Source organism: Bubalus bubalis, chromosome 4 (genome assembly GCF_019923935.1).
Source record: "Bubalus bubalis isolate 160015118507 breed Murrah chromosome 4, NDDB_SH_1, whole genome shotgun sequence".
Classification (NCBI taxonomy): domain Eukaryota; kingdom Metazoa; phylum Chordata; class Mammalia; order Artiodactyla; family Bovidae; genus Bubalus; species Bubalus bubalis.
The window spans coordinates 11379787-11404620 of record NC_059160.1 but is presented as its reverse complement, the minus strand read 5'-3'; the positions used below and the strand labels follow the sequence as shown (position 1 = coordinate 11404620).

The 24834-nt window shown below is 51.7% G+C and overlaps 1 protein-coding gene and 1 non-coding gene across 14 annotated transcripts in view; both read left to right on the top strand.

The window, feature by feature from the left end:
• The window catches only part of CACNA1C (calcium voltage-gated channel subunit alpha1 C), a 463540-nt gene that overhangs the window by 217121 nt on the left and 221585 nt on the right, over nt 1-24834 (top strand). The window lies entirely within an intron of this gene.
• TRNAC-ACA lies at nt 1845-1916 on the top strand. Its single transcript has one exon. It is a non-coding gene; the product is annotated as a tRNA-Cys (tRNA).

The window sequence follows — 24834 nt, the reverse complement described above, 5'->3', positions numbered from 1 at the left end:
GACAGTATCATCCGCTCAATGGACATGAGTTGGAGTAGACTCTGGGAGAGAGTGAAGGGCAGGGAAGCCACCAGCGCCGCATTCCACTGGGGGAGAGGGTCGCAGAGTCGGACGCGACTGAGCACCAACGGCTGCTGACGCTGAGCACCTTTCATGTGCTTACCTGCAAGCCGTACATCTTCTCTGGTGAAGTGTCTGTTCATAACTTCTGTCCATTTTGCAGTGGAGTTGTTTTCCTAATACTGCATTTTGAGAGATCTTTGTATGTTCCAGAGAATAGCTCTTTTTTTCTTTTTTTAAAAAATTAATTTATTTTAATTGGAGGCTAATTGCTTTACAATACTGTAGTGATTTTTGCCATACATTGACATGAATCAGCCATGGGTGTACAATGTGTTCCCCATCCTGAACCCTCCTCCCACCATCCTCCCCATCCCATCCCTCAGGGTCATCCCAGTGCACCGGCCCTGAGCACCCTGTCCCAGAGCCTAGTTGTTAATTAGATATGTGCTGTGCAAATATGTTCTGTCTCATCTGACAAAAATATTTTGTCTCTCATATTTGTCGGAAATCAGTCTCCATCTATGTGTGGATTTATTTCTGGCTCCTCTGTTCTCTTCCATGGACCCGTTTGCCTGTCTTTACACCGAGAACACACTGTTTTGATTATTATAGCTTTATGATAAGTCTTGAAATCAAGTGCGTCAGTTACCCAAAGGGTAACTTATTTCTTCTTTTATCAAAGTCGTTTGGATTATTCTAGGTCTTTTGCATTTCCATATGAATTTTAGAATCAGTTTGCCAATTTCTTTTTTTAGAAAAAGCATTTTTTGCCTTGTGTATTTTGAGGCTCTGTTAAAGGTGTGTAAACAGTGTGATTGTTACATGCCCTGGAAGAACTGACCCCTTGTTGTTATGAAAAAACCTTTCTCCGTGGTGTAGTTTTTGCTCCGAGCTCTGCATTTCCTAATGTTAATATAGCTGCTCTAGTTTTTCTTTTTTCTTTTTAATTCATGTTAGCATCATATATCTTTTCCCATACTTTTATGTTTAACCCATTTGTGTCTTTGTATTTGAAATGAATTTCTTGTATAAACAGCAAATAGTTGGGTCTTGCTCTTTTATCTAGCCTGATGGTCTCTGACTTCTTACTGGGGTGTTCAGATCATTTTTATTTAATGTGATCATCAACATGTGATGTTAGATTTAAGTTTATCATCTCGCTATTGTTTCCCAGGTGTTCTTTGTTCCCTTGTCTTTCTTAATGCTTTCTTTTGAAAAAGCAATACCCGTATATTTTATTCTATTTAATCTCTATTGTTGACTTACTAGTTAAAATTTACTGTCTTGTCATTTCAGCAGTTGCTTTAGTGTTTACTGTATATGTTCTTGGACTTCCCTGGTGGCTCAGACAGTAAAGCGTCTGCCTACAGTGCGGGAGACCATAGCCTACCTTCAAGTGTTATTGACATGTAGTATAGGAACCTTACAATGGTCTCCTTACATGTCTCCCTTCATGGCCTTTATGTTCCTGCTGTCATTTGCTATAAACATTTACATTGTTTATAATGTTTATTCATAATACACTGTTATTATCTTTTTTATGCAGTCCTTTGAGGGAAAACTCGATCTCAATCTCTAGTGCTCCTAATTATTTATGCAGATCCACATTTTTGTCCATCTTGCATCATTTTCCTTCTGCTTTAAGGATGTCCTTTAACAGTTTTTGTACTGAAGCTATCCTGGATATGAAATCTTTTGGTTTTCCTGTCTCTGAAGTAAGTCTCACTTTTTCACCTTCATTTTTGAGAGCTGTTTTGACTTAGTATAGAACTTTATGGACTTCCCTGGTGGCTCAGATGGTAAAGCGTCTGCCTACAATGCGGGAGACCCAGGTTCAATCCCTGGGTTGGGAAGGTCCTCTGGAGAAGGAAATGGCAACCCACTCCACTACCCTTGCCTTCTTTCAGGAATTTTAAAGCTGTTGTTCCACTGCCCTCTTGCTTACATGGTTTCCAACAAGAAATCTGCCATCAACCTTGCCTTTGATTCTCCAGATAAACTATGTCTTTCTGCTCTGGCAACTTTTAGTGTTTCCTCTTTATCACTGGCTTTGAGCAATTTGATTTTGATGTGTCTTGGTGTGTAAATTTTTTTTGAAATTTCTTATGCTTGGTATTCATTGAGCTTCTTGAATCTGTGAGTTTATGCTTTCAAAATTAAATTCAGTAAAGTTTTGGCTGTTAATTCTATAAATTGCTGTATCTCCCACTTCCCTACTCCTGTGGGAATTCTAATTATACATGTATTAAATTACTTGACATTTTCACACAGCTCACCAATGCTCTTTTATTTTTTTTAATGTGTCTTTCATTTTGGATGGTTTCTATTATTATGTCTTCAAGTTTACTATTTTTTTTTTTGCCATGAATAATCTAATGTTAATCCTCTCCAATGTATTTTTTATCTCAGGCATTGTAGTTTTCATCTCTAGAAGGACTTTTTGGGTCTTTGAAATGTTTTTAATGTCTCTGCTTAAATTTTTGACCATATGGAATACAGTTATGGCTACAGTTTTAATATCCTTGTCTGCTAATTCTAACATCTGTGTGGTTCTGGGTCCATTTAGATGACTTTTCTCCTCACTACAGGTTGTATTTACCTGGTCTGTTGCGTTAGTGCAAGACACTAAATTTCACCTTGGATAATTTTGAATTCTTTTGAATTCAATTAATTCAAAATAGTTATATAAATATTCTTGAAGTTTATACTGGGACTCAGTTAAGCTACTTGGAAGCAGTTTGATCCTTTTTCGTCTTGTTTTAAAATTTTTTAGACAGAATCAGTACAGCATTTAGTGTAAGATGAATACTGCCCACGACTTAGGCAGAACCCCTTGGGTCTTCTGCCCTGTGAGTCATGAGATTTTAAAGTCTGGTTTATAGGTATTATTCCCAGCTCTGTGTATGTAGTGGGAGCTGTATTCTTCTTCTTAATAATCCTCTTGAGGGATCTTTGGCAGAAGGACCCTCCCTCTGTTGTTCAGATCTTTGTATTGCCCCATCCCCTTGAGGGTGAGCGGTACCTGAGACTTGCTTCTAACTGATGAACTGTGACAGGTTAATGGGAGGCCTCTTCTGTGAGCAGGCTGTGTCACATGAAAGATGATGAGATGCAGATGGCATGACCGGGTTACAGTATGTAAGACCCTACTTTAGCCACTTGGAGCTGGAAGGGCCCCCAGGGGCCTGGAGAAGCCAGAGGCTATGCCAGAGGACCCCAGGTGCCAGGTGGCCTCTAGAACCCAGGCTGCGTGTAGCCATGGGAGATGGATCCTGCCCTCCATCAGTTCAGGCTTGGAACAGATGCTTATCCAGATGATGTTGCACCTAGGTCGACACCTCGAGTACAGCCTGTGGGAGTGCACAGAGGGTCAGGCCATGCCGTGCCTGGGCTCCTGACCCACAGACCCTGCGGGATATTAAGGGTGGGCTGTTTAACCACTGAGGTTGTGGTGATTTGTTTCCTAGTAATAGCAAGTGAGTACAATTCTTCCCTCAGCCCCAGGTGGCTCCCTCACTCACATGCATCCATCATCCAAAGCAACCCTCTACAGGGTGGCTCTTTCTTGTCTGCTCCTCCATCTTTGAGATCCAGCAGCTTTGGTCTCCTTGGACTTTCAGATCTGTCTCTTCAGTCATCTGCCAGACCGCCCCCGGGTGGGCCCCTCTGTATGTTCTGGTCTGAAAACTAACAAGGCAGCAGATGGGCAGTGGCAGGGTCCACCTGGTTGGTTTCCCATTTCTCAGGGCTCTTCCTTTGCTGGTTGATGTCCAGGATCTTGAAAACTGTCATTTCAACCATTTTTGCTATTTTGGTTTTGGGTGTTCATGGCAAGAGGGTAGATCTGGTCCTTATTAACCCATCTTGTCCAGAAGTCCTCACCTCTATGAGTCTTGTCATATTTCTGTAGTTGTAAAACCACTATTGCAATCAAGGTAGAAAATGTTTCTCTTGTCCCCCGAAGCATCCTTATAGCTACCCCTCCCCGTGCTAACACATGGCAACCACTGACCTGGTTTCCATTCCTATAGTTTTGCTTTTCCCAGGACATCATATAAATGGATCATTCAGTACGCAGCCTTTGGGGTGGGGCTTCTTTCAGTGCACAAGATGCTTTCACAAGTCTTCCGTGTTACTGCCCGTACCTGCCACTCATTCCTTCTTATTGCTGAGAAGCATCCTATTGTATAGATGAATCACAGTCCTTTCAGTGACTCTGAAGTCATTAGTCCAATGAGCCACAGACACCAGGGGAGGAGGTCAAAGCCCAGGTCTCTGCTCTCCTTCCTTCTCCTTTCCTACCTTCTTGCCCACCCACCCTCTTCTCCACCGGCCTCCTGCCTTCCTTTAGCAGAACCTGGGTTGACTTGCCTAATCATGTGATAATGATTGTTATTTGAAAACCAACCCAGAGCCTTTCAGCCCATACTCTGCAGGCTGAGACGTCGCCCACTGTCCCTGGAGCCAGACTCCTGGTGGAGATGATAGAGGAGGAAATCCAGGGTAACATTTCTGAAGTTCGTGAACTTGGCATAATAGCTCTCTTTGGAGGCTGCCTTGGGATTATCCAGTTCCTCCTGCTTCCTCCCCCTCCTCCTGTCCTGTCCCTTTACAGAAAGGACAGTCCTGTGAGCTTAGAAGCACCGGCCGGCCTGAATGCATCCCTGGCTTGTGCGTCTTAGTGCTTGGATTTCTAATCCACCAGGAGAGTCCAGGGAACCTCATGAAGGGTGAGACGGGACTGGACACTCCAAGGATACCGAGAGTCGAGTAAACAGCTGAAGTCCTGCAGCAGGGTGGTGACTCCAGGAGGAGGTCACACAGCCACTTCTTCACCATGGCTGTGCAGGCATTCCGAAGGACGAGGAGCGGGTGTGCCACTTACCCACATGTGGTGTCAGAGCCAACCGTGCCCACTGAGCGAGCTGTCAGGAGAGGGGTGCTCACCCATTTCCTACCAGACACAAGGGAGAAGCAGAGGGCCAGCGGGTCTCCTCCAGGGAGATTGAACTCTCGGGGCTGCCCAAGTACTGGTAGACCTTCCTTGTGCTCAGACCTTAGAGCTCATGTTAATTAGGAATGTCTTCAGCTTCAAGTGACAGGACACAGGAAGCCTGGAACAGCCTCAGGGTTGCTCCAGCGGTTTCGGGTGCCACTAAGGACCCAAACACTTTATCACTTCCCGCTGCCTCACTCCAGTCTGTTCGTACTCAGCTCCTTTTCTCATTCTTGCCGATGGTTATGCAGACCCTGCATCACCTGCATTCAAGGCAGGGGTGGTGAGGGAGGTGTGGTACCAGCAACATTCGTGTCTTTTAACAGGAGACAGAGGTTTTCCCAGTCCCCTCCCGCCACAATAACACATCTCGAATTAAATATGCGTGTCAGCCAGGGATCTTGTTAAAACAGATTTGGATCCTTAGATCTGGGGTGGAGCCTGAGAGGCTACACTTGGACCAAGCTCCCAGGTAGTGTTGGTGCTCCTGGCCACTGCATGGTGGGGGCCAGGGACCAGGCTGTTTTTCCTTCATCTTTTTACCAGGATCAGGGGGCTGGTTAACAGCTAGCTGCAAGGGAGGCTCGAGAGGTGGCTGTGTTTTCAGCCTTCCCTGGGGAAGGAGACAGAAGAGAAGGCAGATGGAGAGAGTCTGGGTTGCAGACCACCAGCTCGGGTTCTATTGAAAATGCAGATGTGGAGCTCTGAGGATTCAGGTGGACTTGGGACAAGGAGGAGTTTTTGCCTCCGTGAGGGAGCCATGGACCGACTTCACTGGGTCCATGGGCACCTCCAAGAATGCTCAGCCTGTGTGCCAGGGTCTCTGCACTAAACCTGGGGCCCAGCACACGGTAGGCACTTTGACGTGTCTGATGAGTTGGAATGTCCCTGGCGAGTCAGGGCTGCTTCTCGTGGGTGCAGTGTGCCCAGCTGAGCATGGGACTCTTGTTAAAATGCAAATTCTGATCTAGTGCATCAGGATGGGGATCCAGGGTGCTGCTCTTTTAATTTTTTCAAATCCTTGTCCTTTTTTAATTTTGTAAGTTTAAATATAGTTGATTTACAATATTGTATTGGTTTCAGATATATAACTTCAGATTTTTTCCCATTATAGACAATTATAAGATATGGAACACAGTCCCCTGTGCTATGCAGTAGGGCCTTCTTGTTTATCTATTTTATATATAGTAGTGTGTGTCCGCCAACCCCAAACAGCTCTCCTTTCCCCTTTGGGAACTCTAAGTTTGTTTTCTATGTCTGTGAGTCTGTTTCTGTTTTGTAAATAAGTTAATTTGTATTTTTTTTTTTAGATTCCACATAAAAGTGATATCATATAATATTTGTCTGTTTGCCTGACTTACTTCACCTACTGTGACAATCTCTAGGTCCATGCTGCTGCAAATGGCATTATTTCATTCTTTTTTAGGGTTGAGTAATACTCCACTGTACATATGTACCACGTCTTCTTTATCCTTTCTTCTGTTGGTGGATATTTTAGGTTGCTTCCATGTCCTGGTTATGCTAAATAGGGCTGCGATGAACCCTAGGGTGAATGTCTTTTTGAAGTATGATTTTCTCCAGATATGTGTTTGCCCAGGAATGAGACTGCAGGATCATATGGTAGCTCTGTGTTTGGCTTCTTAAGGAACCTCCATACTGTTGTCCATAGTGGCTGTACCAATGTATATTCCTACCAACAGAGTAGGAGCATTCCCTTTTCTCCACCCAGGGTGCTGCTACTTAAACAAACGTCCAGGGGATCCCACTTTGAATAGAAAGGGCCCAGAACATCCAAAGTCAGGGCCTTCTTCCTGACTCACCAGGGCGGGTGGCTGTGTGTGAAGATGTGGGCAGGTCTTGGTTACGGAGCCTGGGGTGTAGAGAGGGGTTGCGGGGGCGAGGGGTGGCCTCTGTGTGTCTCCAAGGCAGGGGCCCTGGATGCCTGCCGATCTCATTCCTGCCCTCCAAGCCCTGTGTGCCGAAAACAAAAGTGAGCATCGTACCCGGGTGAGAGGAGAGACGAGCCAAGCTAATCTTTCAACAGCTCTTAACTTGCTTGGCTCCATTCCAGCCTGGCCTCCGGCGGGTGCAAGGACCATGGGCGACTGCACGAGGCCAGGGCTCAGATACTAGAACCTCCCAGACTCAGGAGGGAGCAGGGGAGGGAGAAGTCCATCCGTTTTGGGGGGTGGGAGGGAATGCTGAGTTCTCCAGAGCTGGGCTCCAGCCTTTTTTTTTTTTTTAAGTAGCGGGAACCAAGTTACTGGAATTTCTTCTGAGTTAGAAGCCAAACAAAAAGTTTCTTGCGGTTTCAGTTACACAAGAGGCTGCTGCCAAGACAAAATGAATAAGAGCTGCCGAGAGGAGAAGCTGGGAAGAGGCTGGGGTGGGGGCCTGCACTAGGGGCCAGGGCCGTGGAACCACCCTCCCTGACGAGCTCACTGCTGGCTCCGTACCATCAGCTTTTAGGAGAGGAATGACCTGGACAGGTCTTCCCCCAGGATCAGAGTAAGCAAGCAGGAGGAATCTGGGCAAGTGCTGCGTCCACTGTGAGACGCGTCCACATGTGAGCGATTACCGTGATTATCGCATCTGATTTACCGTAACTCAGCCTCTCTCCGGGGTGCTTGGCTTTGTTCCGGTCCCAACTGATGGCAGCTGGACTAGACGGTCATCCTGGCCCCAAGCTATGAGGCTCTCGGCCAGCCTTGCTCAGCATGAGGCTGCAGTCACCCCACCCCACCCCACCCCTGCAACCAGGGCAGGGAAGATTCACATCCATTGGTGACCCACAAACTTCATTTTTCTCGATGCCCCCAGCCCCCTCCCTGCCACCTTCCTGGGAGCCACAGGACGGCCTGGCCCCAAAGGTTCCCTTGCCTCAAGGCGCCTCTTGCTGGTGAAAAACCAGGCTTGTGACTTCCTTCATCAGCCTGTGCTGGTGGACATGGGTGATGTCCCTGCTCTGGATGGCCCACTTGATGGTGGGGGCACATGGAGAAGAAATAGTGGGTGACTTGGGTGTTCAAGCTCTTACAAGTTGCTCTCCTCTGGGGAGAGGCACATGGATTCGAGGCTCATTCTCATAGTCTAGATGTTTTTCTTACTGAGGGATCTCATCACAGGATCATGGAATTCGTTACTTTTCCAACAGATTGTGTCTCAGGTGCCGGCCTGGGTTATGAGGACTTCCTGTATTTGAAATTCAGCCATTCCTCTCCAAATTCCAAAACAAAGTTCTTGTGAAAAGCTTCCTAAAAGCTAGCATAAATCCATATATTGGTGTTTAGATTTCTGCCTGGCTTATGGGACCAGTGCCCACATGGCCCAGCCAGAATAGAAGTGCCTTTCTTTACAAGTCCATTTATTTGGACCAAATGTACCAGTTCCTAGAGATAACCCAGAGATCCTTCCTGGACTGTAAGTAGATCCTCTATGTATCTCTTCATATGTTTATTCAGCAAATATTTGTTTAGCATGTGCTGCGAGCCAGGCACGGGTGAATGTATCAGGGGACATACATTTCTTTTTATCCTGTATCCATCCCATGTGGGTTTATGTTTTAATAGGAGACACAGCAATGAAGCATCGACCTCATAAATAAGTCTGTTGAGGGGATGGGGGCAGCACTGTGGTCCCCACACACACTCCCTCCTGCCATGTCGCTGGACCAGTGTCCCCCAGACAATGCTGTCAATCCCAGAGGAACGGGGTGGACAGGGAGGGTTGCATAGGAAGGTGGGTGTTGCGATCAGCACCCTGAAGGGCAGCTCCAGCCTGCGTGGTCTGGACATGGCCTTGTCCATGATAACCCACCTCTAATTCTGTGATTCTGGGTGAAGGACTTGTGCACCACCGGGAGTGACCATGTGGTTTGTTAATTGTCATCTGTGGCCACACATCAGAATTGCCTGTGATTAATTGTGGTATTGGAGAAGACTCTTGAGAGTCTCTTGGACTGCAAGGGAATCCAACCAATCCATCCTAAAGGAGATCAGCCCTGGGTGTTCTTTGGAAGGAATGATGCTAAAGCTGAAACTCCAGTACTTTGGCCACCTCATGTGAAGAGTTGTCTCATTGGAAAAGACTCTGATGGTGGGAAGGATTGGGGGCAGGAGGAGAAGGGGACAACAGAGGATGAGATGGCTGGATGGCATCACCGACTCGATGGACTTGAGTCTGAGTGAACTCCGGGAGTTGGTGATGGACAGGGAGGCCTGGTGTGCCACAATTCATGGGGTCGAAAAGAGTTGGACACAACTGAGTGACTGAACTGAACTGAACTGAACAAAAACAGTAGTAGTCATGTATGGATGTGAGAGTTGGACCATAAAGAAGGCTGAGCGCCGAAGAATTGATGCTTTTAAGCTATGGTGTTGGAGAAGACTCTTGAGAGTCCTTTGGACTGTGAGGAGATCCAACCAATCAATCCTAAAGGAAATCAGTCCTTAATATTCTTTGGAAGGACTCATGCTGACGCTGAAGCTCCAATACTTTGGCCACCTGATGCAGAGTCAACTCATTGGAAAAGATCCTGATGCTGGGAAAGATTTAAGACAGGAGGAGAAGGGGATGACAGAGGGCAAGATGGTTGGATGGCATCACTGACTCGAAGGACATGAGTTTGAGCAAGCTCCGGGAGTTGGTGATGGACAGGGAAGCCTGGCATGCTGCAGTCCATGGGGTCGCAAAGAGTCAGACACAACTGAGAGACTGAACAACAGCAGAAACTGGACACTGCATGTTCATTTAGCCTCTCGGTTCTCCAGCTTCAATGGACATCTGGCTCACGGGGAGGACAGGCAAGAACACACACCCCAGGCCCCACCCACAGAGCTTCAGTGGCTCTGGAACCGAGGTGAGGTTTTGAGTTTCTAACAAGCTCTGGGTGCTGCTGACGGGCTGGTCCCGACCACAGTCGAGGATCACACTGTGGTCTCAGCAATGACACGGCCTCTCTGCTGGTGTGACCGGGCTATAGGACTTTATCAGACTCCCCAGTGACTCTGATGTGCAGCCACAGCTAAAGTCTGCTTCCAACTCTGAGATGACTGTGTCACTACTCGGCCTGTGCCAGGCACCACGTAGAGGTGAAGGGTCCTTTTGGGGGCCTCTGATTCCTGAGCTGTCAGAGGGCACAGCCTTGCCTGGCATATGGTGGGCATCCGTGTCCTTTGGAGAAGGGAGGTGAAGCTCTGTCCCCCAGCCCTGCCCCATGAGCAGGGGTGTGCAGGACATGGCCAATGGTGGTGACCTCTGCCCTGAGCCTCCCTCCCCTCCAATCGGCTTCCCCCTGAGGTCCGATAATTTCCTGCCAAACTAGGGCCATTGACCTTACTCGCGTTCAGAAGCTTTTGTGCAGATCCCCCGTGGGCAGCATACGGACCAGTCTCCCAGTGGCCCTGGTGGTCTGGAAACACAGTCGGCTGCTCCAGGGCGGCTGTGTGCTCCCAGGCTGCACCCACCCCATAGTCCCCACCCAGTGGGTCTGCAGTGGCAGCCTCCTCTCCAGCCCTTCAGCCACGAGCTGTGTGTGCTACTTGACTGGTTTTCTGCCCAGCTGGGGTGCCGGGCAGAGAGCCTGGCCTTGTGTCCCATGTGCTGTGTCCTTGGCGGGCCTGAGCCTCCCTGGCCTGGCCTCCCGGGGCCCCTCCCTGCCCCAGGCTCGGGCGACCACACTGTGAGTGGCCCTGTGGTCCGGCAGCCCTGGTCAGCCGATTCTCCGGTGCAGCCTGGTATGCCAGGGGCCGCTGCCAGCAGCCAGTGTGCACGTGGGGCCTGAGCATGACGAGGTGAACGGTGGGACATGAACTTTAATTAAGGGTCTGTCCCCTGGCTCAGCCTGCCTGTGAGGACGTAGAATGCCCCACTCAGGCTGCCCAGTGGGCAGAGAGGGCCCTTTGTGCAGAGCGGACGAAGGGAAGGACTGGGGTCTCACTGACACCAGGGGCCTTTGATCAGTTAGCACCACATGTAGCCCAGATGGGAGACAGGTGGGTGATGAGCAGAGCTGGGGGAGCTGAGGCCTCCTCTCAGGTATGTGCTGGGGGCACGGGGGGTGGAGAACGGAGGTATGGCGAGGTTCACAGCGTGAGGCCTGGATGTGGCTATCAGGGTGCTGGGCCCAAAGGCACCCCATTTGCTGGAGCCCAGAGGGGTAGGCCAGGGGAGGGGAACCCTGTCCCCAGAGAACAGAGGAAGAACTCCTTCCTGTAGAAATCTCCAGAAAAGGGATGGACAAGAGATGCAGAGTCCATACATGTCTGCCACCCAGCTCTGGTGGGTTCAGGGGTCAGCTGTGCGGAGAGCAAGTTCCTTCGGGTGACAAACATTTGCTGCATGTCTGACAGGCGCTGGCTCAGGGGCCGTGGGAACACGGCTGGGCCCCGAGGTCACTGTGCCGTCGGAGGACACAGACGCAAGCAGGCCATCATGGTACCCGAGTCAGGGGCTTGCATGCAGAGCAAACTGGGGGTACCAGATCTGAAGTGACTTTTTGGGGTCCTTGGGGATCAAACCCAGATATCCTATCACATTAATTTTTTTGCTTACAAAAGAGCCGCCCCCTGCTCATTCATGTCCATGCTCACATTTATGTCAGAGTCACTCTCCTGATAAGAGGAGCTTTGTGTCACAAAGGATCCAAATATTTGGACTTGGAGGGTCACCTGGCCACACCTCCCGCTTGAAACCTGAGGATGCTGGAGCCAGAGACATTAAGGAAATTGCCCCAAAGTGGCACCGAGTCAGCGATAAAGCTTGGGGGCCAGCTGCTTTCCTGACTCCCAGCTCAGCGCTGCTCTGAGTCTCTGCCTAGAGTCACCTCTGCAAAAGTGAAGCCGGTGCAGGTGACGTCCCTGGGTGCCACAGGCTGGCCGCGCTCACTCTGAAGAGCTAATGTTTCAGTTGGCACAGCAGCTCCCGAGTCTGCAGGTGGGTAAGTGTGAGCAGGTGGAGGAGCAGCGGCAGAAGTGGGCCTTCTGGCCGGCACCTGGTCCTCGGCAGGTGTCCTGGCGGTCGGGGGTGGGGCACCAGGAGGAGGATGAGTCCGGGACACTGCTGCCCCCCACTCCCACCAGCTCAGCAGGGCAGGGCAGGTCTCTGGAGGGGGTGGTGCCAGTTCCCTCCTGCCCCAAGAAGCCCCACAGGGTGCAGCCCGACCCCAGTGAAGCCATGAATCACTGGAAGAGTGTAAGATGAGAAGAGAGCGCTGTCAGAGGTGGGGGGATTACTCTCTTTGGGGAAAGGAATTCTGTGTGTCAAGGAGCTTCCTTCCCCAGCCTTAAAGACCCACAAGGTGACCAGACAGTAGGGTGGGACCTGACTCACTGTCATGTCCATGACCAGCAACCAGAGGGACTCGCCTGAGCTATGTTAGGGGGACACGCTCAGGCCGCTCCGCCCGGCTCCCTCCTGCTGGACCTGGGCTGTTGAGCTCGGGGTCTGGGAGAATGAGTGGAGGCTTGGATTTAGGTTCTGTTGCCTGGATTTAAATCCTCGGTTCTACCAACCTCCAACTGTGTGGGCAGGTCACTTAGCCTCACTGAGTCCTGGATCCTTTGTAACATGAAGTGATAACTCATACATCTTAGGCCTGTGGCCAGGACTAATCCTATCTAACCACCTAGCAGTGGGTCTGGCTCATGGGAAGCCTTAAATGGTAGCCCTTATTAAAACAGAACAGTAAAAGCTCCTTTGAAACAGGGGGGAAAAAATGTTATTTGGAAACAGAGCTGTGTTTTAATGAAGGAACCTCAACATTCAGAAACGCCAGCAGAAACGCCCAAAATGGAACCCAGGCGGGCGCCTGTCTGAGGCCTTGGCCTGCCTGCCCCACAGCCCAGCCCCGAGCCCAGGATGGAGGGACCCCTACACCGCCTACCAGGGCTTCCTACAAACTGCAGAAACCCTCCTTTCCCAGGGTCTGGGTCCTGGGTGAGCAGAACCCCAAAGGAGGGGAACAAGGGTGGGTAACTAGTGGTTTTGCAACTGTTTTGATTACTTCACCTTGAGATGTTTGCAAATAAGATGTTAAAGGCTGGAGGTTTTGTCTGGTCTTAAGTTCAGCATATTTGTAGTTTTATTAAAACTTGTCATGGCAACAACCTGTAGTGGGGGGTGGGGGGCAGGATTTGGCAGTGACTGAGCTGTAGGCCGCCACCTGGGGGAGCCTGGGGAGGGGCTGATGTGCGTGGCACCCCGGACCACTGTCCATCCCTTCTGAGAAGTGAGGGGAAGAGGTTACAAGGCACTGGAGCGTGCGTTCGCTGCCTGTATCACCTCTGTTTTCTAGGCAACAGAAAGAGCTTTTTCCAGGAAACTCAGTGAGCCAGAGGAAGAGAGATGCATGAAGGAACAAAGCCTTATCTTTTTGTCTTATTTTTTTAATATTTTTTATGTTTTCTTGTCTCATGTTTTGTTTTATGTTTTGGTTGGGAAGAGCTCTCAACCAAAAAGGCAGGACACAGCTGTTTCAGCTTCTCATTGCTCAGCCAGGTTGAAGACCTGCCAGGTTGATGACCTGCTGGGGACTGGGTCAGTGAGACCCCAGGAGGGCATCACCAGGGTGGGAATAAGGAGACGGAGGCCCACTAAGCATCCTAAGTGCCAGGCCTGGTGCTGGCTCCTGGAGAGGCCTGGCTTCATCCTCAGGAAGATGATGGTTTGGGGGTGAGATGGCAGGTGTAGGTGAGTGAGGGGCTGGGAGCCAGGTCCACCCTCCTCCAGAATCTCGGAGACGGGACACACGGGCCCTGACATCGGAGACGTGGTTCAGCCCCTCACAAGTCTCTGCCCCAAGCAGCAGCCCCTGGTGCAACAACAGCGGGAATTCCCTGCGTCTCAGGGTCCCCTCCTGCCTGGCTCCCCACTGCAGTCCATCGTGTCCCGCCATGCTGGACCTGAGCTGAGTGCTGGGGGCCGCTCTGGCTCAGGGCCCTGCGAGGAGCTTCCGTACCTGCCTCCTGTCTTTTGTTTCCTGGCTTATCTATTGGCGTGAGAAGTCCTCGGCACCTCCCACAGGAGCTATTTTGCACCTTTTGGGGCTGTGCCAGGTACAAATACCTGTCTGTCTGTGTTACTTGGTTTTTCTTGGGGGCCCTGGGAATACAGTTCAGGCTGGAGGGGAGCAGAGGGGACACCTGGACACTGAAGGCTCAAGGGTTACGGTCGAGGGTCGCTTTGGCCACTCATCGGCCCATCTGTCCCGACAGTGGACAGTCAGAGGTGATGTGACAGCTTCCTGCCTGGGAAGTTCTCTTGCAAGGAGATAGTACTATTTTTTTTTTAATTGATGTATAGTTGATTTACACTGTTGTGTTAATTTCTTCTGTACAGAAAGGTGACTCAGTTATATACATATATATGTCATTTTTCATTTTCTTTACATTATAGTTTATCACGGGATATTGAATATGGTTCCCTGTGCTGTACAGGAGGACTTTGTTGTTTATCCATCATGTATATAATAATTTGCATCTGCTAACCCCAAACTCCCAAAACTTCCCTCTCCCTGCCTTCCTTCCCTTGGTAGCCACAAGTCTGTTCTCTGTCCATGAGTCTCTTTCTGTTTCATAGATAAGTTCATTTGTATCTCATTTTAGATTCCACATGTAAGTGATGTCATATGGTATTTGTTTTTCTCTGTCTGACTTACTTCACTTAGTATGATCATCTCTAGCTTCATCCATGTTGCTGCAAATGGCATTATTTCATTCATTTTTATGGCTGAAAATTTTCCATTGTATAAATGCATCACATCTTCTTTATCCGTTCCTCTGTCAGTGGACATTAGGTTGTTTTAGTGTCTTGGTTGTTGTAAGTAGAAACAGCACTACTTTTCACGTGTCACCTGAAGACCAAAAGTGAGAGAAGTGGGCTCCAGCTCTGCACAGGGACAGACAGAATAGCTTTCCTGACACGAATAAATGCCCCTTTGCTTGTTAGCAGTGAACTTTCAACAAGAGACTCTCCTCTGACCGTGACGTGTGGATGGACGTATGGTTCTTCCTAAAGGCGGAAGGATAAACTGAATGTCTAGGTCACTTTAAGAAGCACTGGCAGAATTCATTGGCAGGGCCCAAGCCAGGGAGCCAGGGAAAGTCTAAAGGGAAGAAAAGTCCAAGGAGAGGCCGTGGGGAAGCAGCCTGGGACAAGCGTGATGGGCCAAGGCGGGGCACAGGGCCACTGGCAGGGCTTCCTACTACTCAGCTGTTCCACTCTTTTGCCTCAAACAGCTCCCAAGGGTCCAGGGACATCCACCTTCTTCCTTCTGAGCCTGCCTGGAGCTGTGGGCACAGCCTGGGGAGGTGCTCGGGCCCAGGGCTGGGCTGACTCAGGACAGAGGGGCAGGAGGCGCCTCCTCTGCCCACCATTGAGGGGACGTTGGTAGAACCCTCCGTCCCTGAAGGCCAGCTCTACACTCTGCTGTCCTCCCTGTGAGTCTTAAAGCTTTCCAATCTTATAAAAATGTTTTCTTGTTGTTGTTGTTCAGTCACTAAGTTGTGTCCAACTCTTGCAACTCCATGAACTGCTGCATGCCAGGCTCCTCTGCCCTCCACTATTTCCCCAAGTTTGCTCAAATTCATGTCCATTTGAGTCAGTGATGCCTTCTAACCATCTCATCTCTCATTTCCCAGAATCATGGTCTTTTCCAATGAGTTGGCTCTTTGCATCAGGTGGCCAAAGTATTGGAGCTTCTGCTTTAGCATCAGTCCTTCCAGTGAATATTCAGGGTTGATTTCCTTTAGGATGGACTGGTTGGATCTCCTTGCCATCCAAGAGACTCTCAAGAGTCTTCTCCAGCACCACAGTTCAAAAGCATCAATTCTTCGGCACTCGGCCTTCTTTATGGTCCAACTCTCACATCTGTAAATGACTACTGGAAAACCCATAGCTTTGACTGTAAACGGTTAGATTTTATACCTCAGGTTAGAAATGCCGCAGCCCTGATCCCTCCTGTAGAATCATACAGATGAGCCTTGTCGAGGTTCAGAAATGTCTTATAGTAAAGGACCTCTCAATCTTTCGATGCTTCTTCCCACAAGCTCTGATGACCTAAGATACCAGTGTCTCTGGCTCTTCTCCTTTGGAAAAACTGGAAAGGAAGGTTCGGGAAGTCAGATACTGAAGGGGCCTTAGAGATACGTCTACCCTTTCGTTTTCCACATGAGATGCGCAGAGGCCCTGGTTGCTGAGTAGTTTCCCAGGAGTCCCCACCCTGGCGGTGGCAGAGGTGGGATCCCTGGCCCTGCTCCTGCCTTAATGCTCCTTAGGTATTAAAACCAGCCAGAAACAAAGATGAGAAGGGACTGGGAGCTCTCTGTGTGATTGGAGGCTATTTTGAAGATTTGTTTTAGATTTGTTTCTGGGTCAGTGATTTTATATAAAGAGTATGACCCAGCTGATTTATTAGGGAAAGAATTGTAAACTTTGGTTCGCTTACAAGAAGAAGTGTTTGGGTTTCTGAAAAGGGTGCTGCTTTTGAGGTTGGATGATTTTTATGAACAATAAGTGTTTACGAACTGAAATCTGGCCACCTCTGCTCTTCACGAAGCCCCACCAATTCCTACCTGAGGCCCCTCATAGCTGTTTAACCCACTCACCATCCTCAGCCCTTAGCTGGGGGCCTCTCCCATGACTGGGGCATTAAGATACAGAGGCCAGGCCTGCATCTTGGGGGGAGCAGAGGGAGGTGTGGGGCTAGGCTGGTGCGTGGTTCCCTCCCCAACCCCTGTTGGCGCCAGGCCACCCAGTGCAGGATGCAAAGCCTCCTATGTAACATACATCTTCTTGAAGTGGGGCGGGGGCTGCAGAAGCCTTGCCTTGAGCCTCCTCCATGCCTTCTGCCCCCCAAAGGTGAGCAGGAAGCCGCCCCTCCCTGGAGGTCCTCCCTTCGTATCCGCCCTCCTGGGAGCCTGAGGATTTGGTGCTCTGCTGGGCGGTCATTGCCCTCCCGTGTCTGCCAGAGGGTGGGGGTGCAAACGGGCTGTGGCCCCCATCTCCACGTGCACCCCTCCTTCAGGAGGGTCTAACACATCGATAGCCTGTCCACTAGAATGTGTGAAGGCCTATTCTTAGTGTTCTGAGCATGTTGCCTCTTACATAAGACTCGTCGGTGTCTATAAACTCTGCAGGGGCTGTTCGCTCGTGAGAAGGACGGTGTCTGGTCTGCATTGCTCCCCTGCCCTCGCGTTCTAATTTAGGAGGGCACTGCCTGGCTCTGGGCTGGCTCGCCGCCTTCGGTCCAAGTGCCAACCAGGCCCACTGCCCTCTCCTTGAGGCCTGGTGGGTGCAGAACGTGGGACACAGAACGAGACGTGGGCCAGCCCCGTGGGGATGTGGCTGGAACCCTCTATCTTCTTTTATCCCCCAGACACATGCCTCCTCTTCCCTAAGATGGAGCCGGCGGCAGGCAGCAGGGGCTTCAGGAGTGATCCTGGGCTGTGATGGGGTCATGGTGGGCTCTGTGGCTCATGGCCATGGCTCCTCACCTGCCAGGGTCCACAGACTAAAGAGTTTGCTGAGGCAGACCCAGAAGCGTAAACAGCAGAGTGTGTTGCCTCCTATTGTAGCCCAGCGGAGGTCAGCCCAGCCCTATTGGAGGTCAGTGGTTGGCAGGGCTGGTCCCCCTGAGGCCTCTCTCCTTGGCTGGTAGACAGCCATCTCTTCTCTGTGGCCAAACTTTCTCTCGTTAGGACACCAGTCAATTTGGACCAGGGTCCTCCCGACCTCATTCTAGCCCAATTACTCTATGGAAACTGTGTCTGTCTACCTGACTCCAAGGTCCTGGGGATTCGGTCTTCATCATGTGAAGTTGGGGCTGAATCATGGGTGAGTTTGTCTGAATGGGCCTGACCACGTGTGGCCGTGCAGAAGGCAAGCCTGTGTCCAGGTACCATAGTGGCCTGTGCCTGTGGAGTGTGACACTGGACATCCTTGAGGTATCCCTGCCCCCCCACCCGGCGGGGTCCTCCATTTGTACAAGAGCCGAGACTCAGGCCTGGGTGGGAGCTCGGCCCCCTCAGCTGCTGGATGCGGGTGGGGCGTGGGTAGCATTTGTCACCTGTGCTGTCAGAGCACTGAGGCTTCAGATGAGGACAGACAGGGCGTCTGCAGGGCTCTGAGCTCCCAAGGGGAAGAGAGTCACCAGCAGTCAGACCTGTGTGTGTGTGCGTGCATGTGTGAGTGTGCATGTGTGCACATGTGCATGTGTGTGCATGTGTATGTGTGCATGAATATTTGTGTCTGTGTGAGGGGGCCGAGGGGCGTCTGGGGAGGCATGGGGCCCTAGAAGGGGCCCTAGAAGGAACCCAGAGCATGACCCAGCCCAGAAGACACTTGGGGATTGGGAACTGCCCCCTCTGAGTGAGACCACACTGAGCAATGATGCTGTGGAAAGTTTCCAACATGAGAATCACCCACCGTGACACACCCATCCCGACTATGACCACGCCACCTGTGAGCAGGGCCAGAGTGACTCCTCAAAGCTGAAAGAGTAAGCGAGCATCCAGAGGAGCAAGCCCTGTGTCCTGCCCCCACCACCGCCCCTCACACAGGAGAGGCACAGAGGCACCCCAGGGCCCCAAGTCCAGTCCCCCACACAGGAGAGGCACAGAGGTGCCCCAGGGCCCCGAGTCCAGTCCTGGGGTGAGCACTCTCTGCAGGCTTGGGCTCCCAGTCCTGGGATCTGGCCTGAATGCTAGCTCAGCCGGATGGCAGCCTCCCAGGTCCTGACACAGAGGCTGCCGTAGGTGGTGAGCACCACTGTGCTTTAACCTGTTTCTTGTACCCAGGTTCTGGTCTTTGGTAAAAATGATTTCATTGCCAAAACAAAATCTAAAAGCCGCTGATGTAGTTTAACTCCCTTTGTTTAATATTGAGACAAGGTGAGGCTCCAGGATGATCAGGGACCAATGCAGGATGACACAGCCCAGAGCCACACGGCCGCAGTCAGCTCCCGGTTTCCCAGGCTCACAGATGCACGGCTATGCTCCCAGCAGAGCCCACTGAAGCAGAGGTGCAGGGCCTCGAACTCTGCTCCTTGATTTTCTTGGACTGCACAGCGGTCCAGGGCACATACAGGGCCATCCAGGGCAGCACAACCGCCCAGGGCTTGTGCAGAGCTGTCCGTCCTGTAGCACAGATGTAGGACTGCACAGGACAGACCCAGGTATGCCACCCAGAAAGACGTTTCACCTATGAAGCCCTGGACAGAGGTCCCCTCTGCGCCACTGACCCTGATGCACCAAGGGGCCTTCCTGTGCCGCCTCGTGACAGGCAGGGGTTACATCCGTCCGGCTTGAGCCCACCCCTCCTCACCCCCTCTCCACCCGCCTGCTCCAAAGACCAACACAAACGCCTGCGGTTTTGCAAACTCAGAAAAGCACAGGCAGAAACGGAAGCTCCCAGAACCCAGAGGTGCCGCCAGGGAAGGGGGGTTGTTTGGGGGAAGGTCCCTGGCTCTGTCTCCAGGGACGACGGTCCAGAAGGTCCAGGGTGAATGCCAGGGATCTGCTCCTGCCCTACCCCCACCCCACCCCATGCGGTTTCCATTCGGCTCATCCTCAGACGCCACTTGGTGAGATGCTGACGCACATGGTAATGAACCCAAACTGCTTAATGACAGGAACCCTTCTAATACCCACACGCTGGGCCGTGGGCGAGGAGCTCGGGTGCACCGCTGTCCGAGCGGGTCAGCGGGAGAGGCTGGCGTTCAGTTTTGAATGTGCAGAACATGTACCCCGGCAATGCCATCCTGATGGTCGTCCTGAAAAGCACTCGTGGGGCACAGCTGTGCGGGTGGCGTTGCAGGCACCACGGCCCCCGGTCCACACAGAGGCATTCCCTCCTTCTGGTGACTTACAGTCTGGGGAGGAAGGGACAGGGCTGTGGAGAGGAATTGCAGTGGGCACAGTGTGCAGGAGGTGGCTGGGGCTCTAGTTTCTGGGCATGCCCAGTGCTCCCTGTAGCAAATAGGGTGGCTAGGGTCCTTGAGATCCACACGTGTGTCTCGCTGCTCCATCTCTGGAGACACTCAGTTCACCACTCAGGCCACTCCGGCCACCCTATCCAGAGTACGAAGAGGCCTCTCTGCTCACCTGACCGTTCAGGACGTCCATGGGAGAAGCCGTGCTTCCACCTCCACGTCACACGCAGGAAATGGAGCTCAGAGTGGTGGAGTCCTAGTCCACATCTGCTGGGCCACAGGGCCCACTTCCCTCCCCTTCTGTCCCCACAGCCGGGAAGACGGGCCACACCCTGTACCCCGCCCCTGGGTGAGAGAGACCAAGGCAAGAGGAGAACTCCTGAAGCATGTCTTCCACAAACCCGCCTTGGTTCTGGGTGGGAGGGAGGCAGAGACAGTGACAAACATGAGGGCTGACGTGAAGCTTTGATTTGTTTAGAGAAATCCTGAAAGCGGTGGCAGGGTTGACTCATTTGACTTCCAAAGGAGCCAATGCAAAGTATGTTTCCTGACCTGGTCCTGCTGCCTTCAACCTGAAGAAGAACCAGTACTGGGAGGAGAGTGATCTGTGCCTGCAGTGGGGAGGGGCCAGGAGAGGGGCCAAGGGGGCCAAGGGGCTGGCCAGTGACGGGGCCTTCCCCCGTGGGTCCTGGCTCCCCATGTGCAGAGATCGTACACCCAGCCCACGATGTTCTCAAGTCCAGCATCAGAAAAGCAACTCCTTCCTGCATCACCCTTCCTCCTGCAGACGGAGTTTCCTGTGAACCCTGGAAGGGGGCCCCTGGGGTGAGGGGATAAGGAGCAGCAGGAGGACACCCCCAGCTTTGGCAGACCCGGGGCTGGCGTCTGTAACGGCATGAAATAATCTCCAGAAATCTGATCCCAGTCGTTGGGGTCATGTCTTTCTCCACACTCTTATCCAAGGCTTCCTTCCGGCCAATGGCAGCCAAGGGTGTGCCTGCCCCCTGCCTCCACTCGGGACCCACGAGCATGGCCCTTGCTTGGAGCGTGCCTGGTTCTTCCCTCGTGTCAGTGACTTGGGTGGAGGCCAGTGTCACCTCGAAGATCTCTCTCCCAAAGCACATCTGACTTTCCCCAATGGCCAACTCCGTCTCTTCCAGCAAATGACTTCCAGATGCTGGAAGCAGCGGCCAGTGGAATTTTATTGCCCCCAAACTGTGGTTCTGGGCCACATACTTCTGACTTGAAGGTAATTTGGAATGTAAACATTGCAAGGCGTGTACTGGAATTAATTACAGCTCCCTTGTATTCTCCAAGGCCTGCAAGCCTGCAATTAACTGTTTACACAGATACCGAGCCAGCAGATCAACCAGTGTACGTGGACCTGTGATGACTACTTTCCCCCTTTACCTTGGGAAAACAGTGAAATTAGACCCAGGCTGACCCATTTCCCCGGGGCGGCCATCAGTCCTGACATAAAAGGGGGCCTTTTCAGCCATTGCCTCTGCCCCAGCAAACAGAAGGCAGCAGACCTGGGCACCAAATGTCCAGAAGCAGGAGCTTGTTTAACTCGGACAGCAGGAATGTACGTGGGGCAACAGCCATGTCTTTGCGGGGCTGCAGAGAAATCGTGGGTCTCGTCCAAGGCTGAAGTGAGAAACAGCTTTGGGGACTCATGTTTTAATTTCATGATACACTGAAACGCAGGATGAAGGTTCTGAAGATGAAGCTGGTAACTGCACAGTGTGAATGTACTTTGTGCTACTGAACTTTGCTCAAAAATGATCAATTTATGTTTGTGAGTTGCTATTGTTGCTTGGTCGCTAAGACATGTCTGATTTGAGACCCCATGGACTGTAGCCCACCAGGCTCCTCTATTCATGGGATTTCCCAGGCAAGAATACTGGAGTGGGTTGCCATTTCCTTCTCCAGGGGTTGTTTCAGACCCAGGGATCCACATTTCCTGCATTAGCAGTCAGAGTCTTACCACTGAGTCTCCAGGGAATCCCACGTTTATGTACTTTACCTCAAATGCTAAAGCAGGATGATCAGGTAAAGGCTCTTTGGGGTTGTATAAACTCAAAGAGGCCTGCGCTGCTGTGCCTCCCAGGCCCATCAGAGCTGCAGGTGCTCCAAGTCATCATCCACTGTCCAGAGGAGGGCTTGGCAAGGATGTGAAAGGGAAGAAAATCTATTTATCGAGCAAAGAGGACATTCTGGGCCTTATTGAGGCATGTGGACACAGCTAACTGAGAGAATGAATGCATAATTTTTGCTGTAAAACAAGTAAAAGGGCTCTCTCTGCTTCCCCAGAACAGAGACCTTCTGCAATCTTACTTAGATCGAGAAGTCAGAGATGCGTGGCTTTTTGACCAAAGTCTCAGTGTCTGCTGACCCTGGGGACCTGTTGCCATCAACAGGAGGGTGATGTCACAACTCTTTGCATGTGACTCTCGTGGGCTCTGGGAGCCGGTTCTGACCACAGGCTGCCGTCAGAGGAAAGACTTCTGAGGACAGAGAGTGAGTGACGGGGACCCGGCACCCTGACCCGGGAGGTCACCAGCTCCTTTGAGAGAACAGGGTCTGGGCCTGCTCACCATCCACTAACCTGGGGGGCCGACCCCCAAGCTGGCCAGAGAAGTCAGGAGCACAGGCTCTGTGGTCAAAGCCCAGTTCGCAGCCTCTCGGGCTGTGTGACCTTGAGGAAGTTCGTATGTTCCTCGGAGACCTCAGTGTCCTCCTCTATAAAATGGGGTGATCCTAGCACCCTCGTCGGGCCATTAGGAGGCTTAAATCAGCCCATGTGTGTGCACAGGGCACATGGTAAACAGTGCAGGGTGCCAGCTGTTGTCACTGTTGTCTGAGGAGATGTTTTTGAGGCGCCTGCTCTAGAACGTGCCTGCGGGCATCTGATTACCATGCCAGCCAAGTCAGTGCTCCAACAGGGCCAGTTCGTCCCACCTTGGCTGGACAGGAAGCCCTGGATGCAATGGTGGGCACCGGCCTGAGCTCAGCTGGAGAGGCGGCTACAAGCTCAAGTCCCTGGAGACGAGGCCCACGCCCACCCTGGTTCAGCAAGCCCTGTGGGGTTGGGATGGCCGGCTCCCACACGGCTACATAGAGGGTAGGTGTGCCCGTGGTGAGAAATACACACACACTTGAAAAGATGACCAGTGACTAGGGGAGAAAGTGGCCACCATCAGAGGTTAAACAGGAGGGCAAATCCCTGCCTTACACCTACAGGATGGCTGCTGTCAAAACCCAGACCAGACCGGGACAGACAGAAAATCACACGTGCTGGCGAGGGTGGCAGAGGAACTGGAGCCCTTGGGCGCTGCTGGAGGGCATGTGAAGTGCACAGCCGCTATGCAAAACAGGACAGCAGTTTCTCAAGAATTCAGAACAGAACCACCATTGATCCATCGATTCCACTTCTGGAAGTTTATCTAGAAGAACTGAGGGCAGGGTCTCAAAAAGTATTTGTACCGCCATGTTCGTAGCGGCGTGAGTCACAATAGGAAAGGGGCAGAAGCAACCTGGGTGTCCATCGATGGAAGAAGGGGTGCAGGACGGGGTCTGTACCTACCTGAAAGGGAAGGGGATTCTGATTCCTGCAGCACCGTGGGTGAACTTTGAGGACACGGTGCTCAGTGAAATGAGCCGTCACGGAAGAACCAATACTGTTCAAATCCACTTCTCTGAGGTCCCTAGAGGAGTCAGATACATAGAGACGGGAGGTAGGGTGGTGGTTACCAGGGGGCTGGGGACTGAGTGGTTAATGGGGACAGAGTATTCTCTTTTGCACGATGGTGAGTTCAGGAGATTGTGGAAGTACTTAACGCTACCTAGCTGTGCACTTAAAAAATGGTTAAGACGGTAAATATTATATTCATGTGTGTGTGTGCTCAATCGCTCAGTCATGTCTGACTCTTTGGGGCCCCATGGACTGCAGCCCGCCAGGCTCCTCTGTCCATGGGAGTTCCCAGGCAAGACTACCGGAGTGGGTAGCCATGTCCTCCTCTGTTTATGTGTGTTTTACCACAATTTTTAAAAAATATATTTTTAATTTTTATAAAACTTGAAACATTTGAGTCCAGCTGAACCAAAGAAACGTGGTGGAGGGCGGCCAGGAGGGCCCTGCTTTGGGGACTCGGAGAGGCTGGAGGCGGTTCCCAAGGGGGCGGGGGCCCTTGGGCTGTCTGGGTCTAGACAGAGAGATCTCAGGAGAGGCACAGTCTCCTCTGGTTTCATAAGCAAACTGAAAGCAGCCCAGGAGAGGTGGTGACGCAGAGACCTGAACGCACTGAAGGAAGAGATAGCTGACATCCCGTTTTAATTAGCGGAGGCGCGGGAGGCCTGACGCAGCCGCCCGTCTCCAGGAGCTGCCGGGCTGGAAGTCAGCAGCCACAGGGTCCTGACCCTCGAGAAGGCTCCTTAGGGCTGGGAGGTGCCCCCGGCTGGAGGGGCCCTGGCTGTCGCTGGCCTGCAGTCAGGAAAGTGTCCAGGTGTCGGAGCCTAAATGACCTTCCCCAAGTCAGACTCATGAGGTGTTTATACGAATGTTCTGTATAGCCCTGGGGCTCGTCTTTCTGCTTCTGGAGCGGGAACGGCACCACGGCGAAAGGTTCTGTTAGAGCCGCGAGGTGTGATTGTAGCCCTGACGGGTAGGGAGACGTCTCACTCCACAGACACTGAGAGTGATGCCCACGCAGTGACAGCGGGGACGCTCCTGCCCGAGGGGGCGGCCACAGCTGGCCTCCACCCCTCAGCACCGCTTCCAGCTGAAGCCTCCCTCCTGGGTGAAGTGCAGGGGCTGGGGCACCCCAGGGCTGGCGTCCCTCCTCCCCCA